The sequence below is a fragment of the Juglans regia genome, chromosome 10 (genome assembly GCF_001411555.2).
Source record: "Juglans regia cultivar Chandler chromosome 10, Walnut 2.0, whole genome shotgun sequence".
In the NCBI taxonomy this organism is placed as follows: Eukaryota; Viridiplantae; Streptophyta; class Magnoliopsida; order Fagales; family Juglandaceae; genus Juglans; species Juglans regia.
This window is the reverse complement of record NC_049910.1, coordinates 10,496,540-10,506,517: the sequence shown is the minus strand read 5'-3', so window position 1 is coordinate 10,506,517 and position 9,978 is coordinate 10,496,540.

Here is a 9,978-nt window from a genome sequence, read left to right as displayed (position 1 = left end):
TTTTCCCAAAGAAATTTCTTGATTTAAATGTATTTTTGCGCTAATTCATATTTACTGTGAATTTGTTGGTTGTGCCGGACTAAGTCCGAGGAGTAAGGGAGTCGATTGGATTGGATGATGGAATTGTTTGTGTGAGATTGGTTTATGCTTTGAAATTTGTTGGTTGTTTTGGGTTTAAATATTGGTGTTTTGAGTTTGACGTTGGTCATGGTGGATATTGGTGATTTTTCGGAAGTGATGATATATTTTGGGATTATGAGGGTTTTAAGTTTTGAGATATTAAAATAGGTTATTTTAGAAGTTTAGGCTTAAATATCGAAATCCGTGATTTATTGAAAACTTACGGAAATTATGTGATTATTTTATAGGTGAAGATTTATAGTCGACTCGACATTTTTTGAGGAAAATTCTGAAAAGCTAAGTTGTCTAGGTAGGCGGGGTTCATATACTGGTTTTGCATAAAAGAAATGAAATGAGGTTGACTTTGAAAATATTCATATTTATTTTTGAAAAGAAATCTAAAAATGACCTCAGATGTTTGTTCTACATATGCATAAATTTTATAAGAGAAAGTATTTTCTGTTATGACTGGTGTAGACATGAGCTAGATTTGTGTATTCTGTTTCTGAATTATGCAAAAAGAGCAAATATGGAAGTTTAAAAGTTTTTGCTATGAATAAATGAAGATGTTTTGGTGTCTATTTATTTCGAACATGTGAAATGATCTGAAGCTTTTAAGTATTTTGTTTTGATATGATGTGCCATCTGAAAAACCTTGGCATGAAGTTCTGAATCTGTATCTGAATGTGATCTGTTTCCGATGATGTTCCGTTATATTTCTGTTAAGGCCCAGCCACGGGTATAATGGTTGTTTTTAACCCTACCACGGGGGTGAAACATGGTATACGGCCCAGCCACGGGTATAATGGTAGTTTATAACCCTACCACGGGGGGTGAAACATGGAATACGGCCCAGCCACGGGTATAATGGTGGTTTATAACCCTACCACGGAGGTGAAACATGGAATATGGCCCAGCCATGAGTATAATGGTGGTTTATAACCCTACCACGAGGGTTAAACTTGGTATTGTCCCGATGTGACGCTAAGAGATGATTTAATTATAATGTTTCAGTTTGGAAATGCCAAAGGATTTTCTTTTCGGTAACAAGTTTGTTTTTCTGAAAATTTCGCTCTGATGTTTTGTAACAAGTTTTGTTTATACATTCTAAAAGAAAATATGTTGTTTTGTTTTTGCATTCTGAAAGTAAATGTCTTGTTCTGCATATCGAACTTTATAAATGCTCATGTTTACATGCTAGTATATGCTCTCTGCTTACTGAGTTGTTGATAACTCACCCTTTATCTCCACAATATTTTTCAGATATTATGATGGTTCAACTGAGGATCAAGATTATGAGACATTGGGTGAGATGTTTTAAGTGTAGTGGTTCAAACATAGGAAGTTTTTTATGAGTATTGTCGTATTTTATTAAGAAATTTTATTGTGTTGTAATGACTTAGCATTTTGGAAAATTGGTTATATTGAGGAAATTAGATTGAATCGAATTTTCTAAATGATATTGGGAATTTGGAGTCTATTTTTTATATTGTTGGAAGGTGAGTTTAAGTGCTAGGAAGTAACTCTCCGACCCGTGCGGGACCGGGGCATTACAAGTAGCTTACTGGATTGGTTTATTAAATGTTGGGTATATGTTTTGTTTAGGTGGTGTCACTAGTAGGGTTCCGACTCAAGGTGTTGATAATACATGGAAGTCAGGTAAGCGAGGTTCATATACTAGTTTTGCATAAAAGAAATGAAATGAGGTTGACTTTGAAAATATTCATGTTTATTTTTGAAAAAAAATCTACAAACGACCTCAGATGTTTGTTCTACATATGCATAAATTCTATAAGAAAAAATATTTTCTGTCATGACTGGTGTAGACATGAGTTAGTTTTGTGCATTCTGTTTCTGAACTATACAAAAAGAGCGAATATGAAGGTCTAAAAGTTTTTCTTGTGAATAAATGAAGATGTTTTGGTGTCTGTTTATTTCGAACATGTGAAATGATCTGAAGCTTTTCAGTATTTTGTTTTGATATGGTGTGTCATCTGAAAACATTGGCATGAAGTTCTGATTCTGTATCTAAATGTGATCTGTTCCGATAATGTTCCGTTCTGTTTCTGTTAAGGCCCAACCACGGGTATAATGGTGGTTTATAACCCTACCACGGGGTGAAACATGGTATACGGTCCAGCCACGGGTATAATGGTGGTTTATAACCCTAGAACAGGGGTGAAACATGGTATACGGCCCAGCCACGGGTATAATGGTGGCTTATAACCCTACCACCGGGGTGAAACATGGTATATGGCCCAGCCACGGGTATAATAGTGGTTTATAACCCTTCCACGGGGGTTATACATGGTATTTGTTCCGGTGTGATGCTAAGAGATGATATGACTTTAATGTTTCAATTTGGATATGCCAATGGATTTTCCTTTCGGAAATAAGTTTGTCTTTCTGGAAATTTCGCTCTAACATTTTTATACCAAGTTTTGTTTATGCATTTTTTAAAGTAAATATTTTGCTTGCATACCGAACGTTATAAATGCTCATGTTTACATGATAGTATATGCTCTCTGTTTGCTAAGTTGTTGATAACTCATCCCTTAATCTTCATAATATTTTCAGATGACATTGATGGTTCAGCTGAGGATTAGTATTAGAGGTTATGGACAAGATTATCTATGAATAGATATTGGGGATCTCGCGGTATTAGTATTGCTGTTGGATGTTATTTACTTATTAAGTTGATTTCTATGGATTTAGAAGGTTTATGAAGACTTATGTAAATTTTATTTTATTCTAATTTGTTATTTGGGACTTGAAAAAGAGTTGATATTTTTATTTGAGTTGTTGGATTGAGGACTTGATATGTGAGATAATTATTAATTTGAGGTATTTACGTTGATTTGAAGTTTTGGAAGTACAAATTCTTGCATTTGGAAATACATTAGGATTGTTGGAGTTGGTTATCAGGTTATATGAGTTAACTCTCCGGACCCTCGTGGTTGCAGGGCGTTACAATTGGTATTAGAGCTAGGTTTGTAATTCTGCATACTATAGACCTTGGAGGTTTAGATATCTACGGGTTCATACGAAGTAAAAATTTCAGTATTGGAACTTGAGGACTATAAGGATGATCACGTGAATATTTTAAGTTTGAGCTTTTAACCTTATGATTAATTTTGATGGGATTTGAGGTTTTAGATTTTGTAGATGTTAGGAATTGAATTCGTAACTTTGAGGTTTTTAGATTCTAATGACGTATGTGAGTATTAACTGTTGTTAGGCTTAAATAGTTAATTGATATATATATATATATATATGTATTTGTGTTAATACGCATATTTTATTTATTTTATTGATTTATTTTATTTACTTAATATTTTCATTTTTTAATTATTTTAGAATGTTTTACCAATTTTAAGTTTTCAGGATGGCGACTCGTCATCGAGTTCGAAGCCTTGAAGATTTGAACGAAAACAACAATGATGGGGGTTGCACGTTTGAACAATTTAATCGAACGCATCCTCCCATCTTTAATGGATGAGGCGATACGAACGCAGGGGAAGATTGGATACAAGACATTGAAGAAATATTCAGTGTTTTGGAGTGTACCGATCAGCAAAAGGTTCGGTTCGTAGCTTTTAAACTAACTGGAGAAGCGAAGAGATGGTGGAATTCTGAAAAAGTCATCAGGGAAGTTGAGGGGACTTGAGTGATTGTTTGGACTCAATTCAAGCAGAATTTCTTTGATCGATTTTCCCCTAAGGCTGATAGGGAAACTAGAGCTCGAGAGTTCACCAACTTGGTGCAAGGGACCATGACTGTGCGCCAGTATGCTGCAAGGTTTGCGGAATTATCACGTTTTGCCGCATACTTGATTCCTGATGAAGAGAAAAAGACCAAGAAGTTTGAGGAAGGTTTGAACTACAGGATTTATGAACAAGTGATGGTCCTACAGATTCAGAATTTTTCAGAATTAGTGCACAAGGTGATTCTAGTCGAGCAGAATCTCAAGAGGGGTGCTGAATTGCAAGAACAGAGGAAAAGAGCTGCTCCACAAGGATTCTCTAATTTAGATCAATGGTCATGGAAGAAGAGAAATGAGGGAAACAGTTCAAGTCAGAGACAGATATAGGGAAATCATACATCTAACCTCTGTAAATTTTGTAACCGCATACACGCTGGGGAGTGTAGAAAGGAAGTGGGATCATGTTTCAAATGCGGTAAGGATGGGCACTTCATCAAAGAATGTTCATTGCTTGCGGAGAACAACAGAAGGCCCAACCCACCTCAAAACTTTAGGCCGAATAATCAAGGCAACAACCAGCACAGGATTGTATCGGCACAGGTGTTTGCTTTGACACCGGCAGAAGCTGAGGACAAGGATGATGTCATCACAGGTATAATTTTTTCTGACCGTCCTTTTTAGCTTTTTATGTTAAGAATTAAGGATTACTTATCTTATTATCTCTATGGATTATATGACGTAAACCCAGGAATTATTTCCTTGTTTCTCAATAAGGCTACTGTTTTATTTGACTTGGGGGCTACCCACTCCTTTATTTCAATGGATTATGTTAAGTTTTGCCCCGTTGATGCTGATGAGATGGATTACAATTTGAGAGTCTCAACCCCAGTAGGTGGTATAGTGACCTGCAACAAGATTATACTTAAGTGCCCAATAACTTTTAGTGGGCGGGAAATGCCAGCTAACCTGATAGTCTTTCCTCTGATTGGGTTTGATCTGATTTTGGGAATGGATTGGTTAGCTTTCAATTATGCTAGTATTGAATGTTTTAAAAGGAAGTGGTGTTCAAGTTTCCGGAAGAAGAGGAACTTCGGTTTATGGTTTCCAGAGTGCGTACCCCTCCCTCAGTTATTTCTGCTTTTCAGGTTGACAAGTTATTGCGTAATGGGTGTCAGGGGTTCTTGGCTTTCGTGGTGGATGACCAAGGGAGGAATTGGAGTTAGAAGAGATTCCTGTTGTGAGAGAATATCCGGAGGTTTTTTCTGAAGATTTGTCTGGTTTACCACCCGATCGGGAGGTAGAGTTTGCTATTGAGTTAGCCCCAGGCACGACGCCTCTTTCCAAAGCCCCTTATCGAATGACACCATCAGAGTTAGCCGAACTCAAAGAACAGTTACAAGAGTTATTAGACAAAGGTTTCATCAGGCCCAGTGTGTCACCTTGGGGAGCTCCAGTTTTGTTTGTGAAGAAGAAGGATGGTACAATGAGAATACGTATAGACTACAGGGAACTGAACCGAGTGACCATAAAGAATAAATACCCGCTGCCCTGCATCAATGATTTATTTGATCAGTTGCAAGGTGCTCAGATATTCTCCAAGATTGATCTCAGATCGGGTTATCATCAATTGAAGATCAAGGCAGATGATGTGCCTAAGACAGCTTTCAGAACCAGATACGACCATTATGAATTCTTGGTCATGCCTTTTGGCCTAACCAACGCCCCAACAGTATTTATGGACTTGATGAATTGGGTATTTCATGAATTCTTGGATAAATTTGTAGTAGTGTTTATTGACGACATATTAATCTACTCCAAGAGCAAAGCCGAACATGAAGACCATCTGAGACAAGTTCTAGGGACACTCAGGGATAATAAATTATTTACTAAGTTGAAGAAGTGTGAGTTTTGGCTTGAGTCTATTGCATTTTTGGGACATGTAGTCTCAAGAGATGGTATTTCAGTAGACCCCGAAAAAATTGAAGCAATAGTCAACTAGACCCAACCAACCAATGTGCATGAGGTTAGAAATTTCTTGAGTTTGGCTGGTTATTATCGTCGGTTTATAGACAATTTCTCAAAAATAGCAGTTCCTCTTACCGCCCTTACTAGGAAGAACAACAAAGTATGAATGGACTAAAAAATGTGAGAAAAGCTTCCAGGAATTGAAGAAGAGATTGGTGACAGCTCTAGTTTTGACAGTCCTTAGCGAAAGAGGATTCGTGGTTTATAGTGACGCTTCGCGATTGGGTTTGGGGTGTGTATTGATGCAGGACGGAAAGTAATAGCATACGCTTCTCGGCAATTGAAGACATATGAGCAAAATTACCCCACACATGATTTAGAGTTAGCCGCTGTTGTTTTTGCACTTAAAATCTAGAGGCATTATTTATATGGTGAAAGGTGCGAAATCTACACGGACCACAAGAGTTTGAAATACTTCTTTACTCAGAAGGAACTGAATATGAGACAGAGGAGATGGCTTGAACTGGTCAAGGATTACGACTGCAACATTAACTACCATCCAGGCAAAGCTAATGTTGTAGCTGATGCACTTAGCAGGAAGCCAAAGGGACCAGCAATTGCAACTCTTACCACTCAGCCCCACTTATTAATGGATTTAGAAAAATCTGCTATTGAAGTTGTTACTGGTGACCAGCAGACATTAATAGCTAGTTTAATAGTTCAACCAGCTTTGATAGACAGAATTAAGCTTGCTCAAAAAGAAGATTTTGAGGTAGCAAGATTAATAGAAGAAGTAGAAAAATGAAATAATTCTGAGTTCAGTGTTTCTGAAGATGGAGTGTTAAGGTTCGGAAATTGGTTTTGTGTGCCGAACAATGATGAAATAAAAAGACTTATCCTCGAAGAAGCGCACCGCTCCCTTTACACAGTTCACCCAGGTAGTACGAAAATGTATCGAGATTTGAAGGGGTATTTTTGGTGGAATGGCATGAAGAGGGAGATTGCCAAATTTGTGGCACAGTGCCTAACTTGTCAACAGGTGAAAGTAGAACATCAGAGACTAGCAGGGTTATTACAACCACTACAGATTCCAGAATGGAAATGGGAGCATATCTCTATAGATTTTGTTACAGGCCTACCACGGACACTGACTGGACATGATGCAATATGGGTGATAGTGGACCGTTTGACGAAGACCGCTCACTTTGTACCTATCAAAGTTTCTTATAAGCTGGAAAAACTAGACGAGCTGTATATACAGGAAATAGTGAGGTTGCATGGGGTACCCGTATCCATTGTGTCGAATAGAGATTCTCGTTTCACTTCAAAATTTTGGCGAAGCTTACAGGATGCCATGGGCACTAAGTTAAATTTCAGCACTACATTTCACCCGTAGATGGATGGTCAATTAGAAAGGACCATTCAAATTTTGGAAGACATGTTGAGGGCGTGTATGCTAGATTTCAAGGGAACTTGGATGCGACACTTGCCTTTGGTGGAGTTTGCTTATAACAACAGTTACCAGGCTAGCATTGAGATGACACCTTATGAAGCACTTTATGGTAGGAAGCGTAGATCTCCTTTGTATTGGGATGAGGTGGGAGAAAGACGAATTTTAGGTCTAGAAATCATACAAAAGACAACAGAGAAGATTAAGACCATTTGAGCTAGAATGAGAGCAGCTCAGAGTCGACAGAAAAGCTATGCAGATAATCATCGTTGCCAATTAGAGTTTGAGGTCGAGAATAAGTTATTCTTGAGGACTGCACCCATGAGAGGGGTTATGAGGTTTGGAAAGAAGGCAACCTGAGCCCTAGATATGTCGAGCCTTTTGAAATTCTCGATCGGATTGGACCAGTGCCTTACAGAGTAGCCTTACCACCAGCACTCTCAGGGGTGTAGGACGTATTTCATGTATCTATGCTGAGGAAGTATGTACCTGACCCCACCCACGTTATCGACTACGAACCTCTTCAACTTCAGGAAAATTTGACTTATACAGAAGAGCCGATACGGATTATAAAGAAAAAAGAGCAAGTGTTATGGAATCGGACTATTCCATTGGTTAAAGTGGTATGGAATAATCATACTATCAGTGAAGCCTCTTGGGAATTAGAAGAGGAAATGCAAGTCAAGTACCCACAATTGTTCGTCAGAGATTTTGATAACTTGTGACAAATTCCTTGGACGGAATTTTTATAAGGGGGGAGGATGTAACACTCGCGCTCAAGGCCCAAGTCCAGATGAAGCCCAGCTCGGAAGACTCAACCACAAACGGCATCATTTTTGGTGAGTCTCCTTCTTCCCTCTTTGTTTGCTTCCCTCCCCGACGGTTTTTCTCTCTTTGCTCAATTGCCCTGCTTCCCGAAAATCTCTCCAATCCGTGTGCCTCTTCCCACGTTCCCACAGTTCATTTTCAGTTTCTCAATTGAAAACTTCCCTCACTGCATTTTGAATTACTCAGACTCTCTCTTACACAGATTCTTTTCCTTTCTGTTCATCCTTGGCTGGCGCTGTATGTTCCGTGAGCCTCAAAATCTTGATTTCCTCAAAGGTGAGCCAACATCTCTTGTTCTCTGTTTTTCCTGGCCTCACCGACAGTTTCGTAATTTTCCTCTTTGATTTTTGGCACTGTGTAGTTTCCTCCATGGGTCATCAAATCCCATCGCCGTTGGCTGCCTTCCACCCCACATTTTCGTGAGTCACGAAAACCTTGGTGCCTTCGTCAAAATCCTTTCTCTGGAGTGTTTATATTTATGTTCTATAGCTATCTCTCCCACTCATTGATTTCACTCTTAAATTGTTGTTCTACCCTCTACAATTGCACACACACAGACCCTTTTTCACTCTATTTTCTTTGATTGTTTTTCACGCACACACCCACTCTGTTTTGGGTTTGCCGTGTGCACATTCAGACCCCTCAATCCATTCCTTGCGCAGGTCACATTTTCTTTCACTAGAGATTATTGTGAATTTTCTGGGCGTAAACTTCAATGGGTTGTTTTGGTTTGAGGTGGTTTGAAGCTTTCGTGACTCTGTTAGGTAAGTCTCTCCCGAAGCCTTTGGTAGTGTTTGGATATTGTGGTTGGGTTGTGAAATGTAGTAATGTTACTAATTTGAGTGTGGCGTGGATAAGATTTAGCACTACTGCAGTGACTTTTGGCAATTTGTTACCTTTGTAAATTTATATTGTGTTGGTGTTTTATCTGTTGAATTGTGGTTGATTATGATGGAAGTCTTAAAGTTAAGGAGTATGATGGTTTTGGACGGCTTTGCGAGACTGTTTTGTGCTAGTAATTGAAACTGTTAGTGTATTTTTATTTTTTTAGAGATGTGTTATGGTTGGTTTGGTGTGAGTAAATGAGGCTGTATGGTTTGGGTTTGGCTGTTGGGTGGTGATGTTATTGGCTGTATTGGGGTTAAATGCTAAGGGTTTGAGGAAGGTACTGTTTGGGTTTAATTTTATGTTAGTTACTAAGTTAAGAAGGGGCTGTTTTGGTTCATTACTCAATAAATAGTAGCTTACTGGATTGGTTTATTAAATGTTGGGTATATGTTTTGTTTAGGTGGTGTCACTACTAGGGTTCCGACTCAAGGTGTTGATAATATACGGAAGTCAGGTAAGCGGGGTTCATATACTAGTTTTGCATAAAAGAAATGAAATGAGGTTGACTTTGAAAATATTCATGTTTATTTTTGAAAAAAAATCTAAAAACGACCTCAGATGTTTGTTCTGCATATGCATAAATTCTGTAAGAGAAAGTATTTTCCGTCATGACTGGTGTAGACATGAGCTAGTTTTGTGCATTATGTTTCTGAACTATACAAAAGAGCGAATATGAACGTCTAAAAGTTTTTGTTATGAATAACTGAAGATGTTTTGGTGTCTGTTTATTTCAAACATGTGAAATGATCTGAAGCTTTTCAATATTTTGTTTTGCGATGATGTGTCATCTGAAAAAATTGGCATGAAGTTCTGATTCTGTATCTGAATGTGATTTGTTCCGATAATGTTCCGTTCTGTTTCTGTTAAGGCCCAACCACGGGTATATTGGTGGTTTATAACCCTACCACGTGGCTGAAACATGGTATACGACTCAACCACAGGTATAATGGTAGTTTATAACCCTACCACGGGGGTGAAATATGGTATACGGCCTAGCCACGGGTATAATGGTGGTTTATAACCC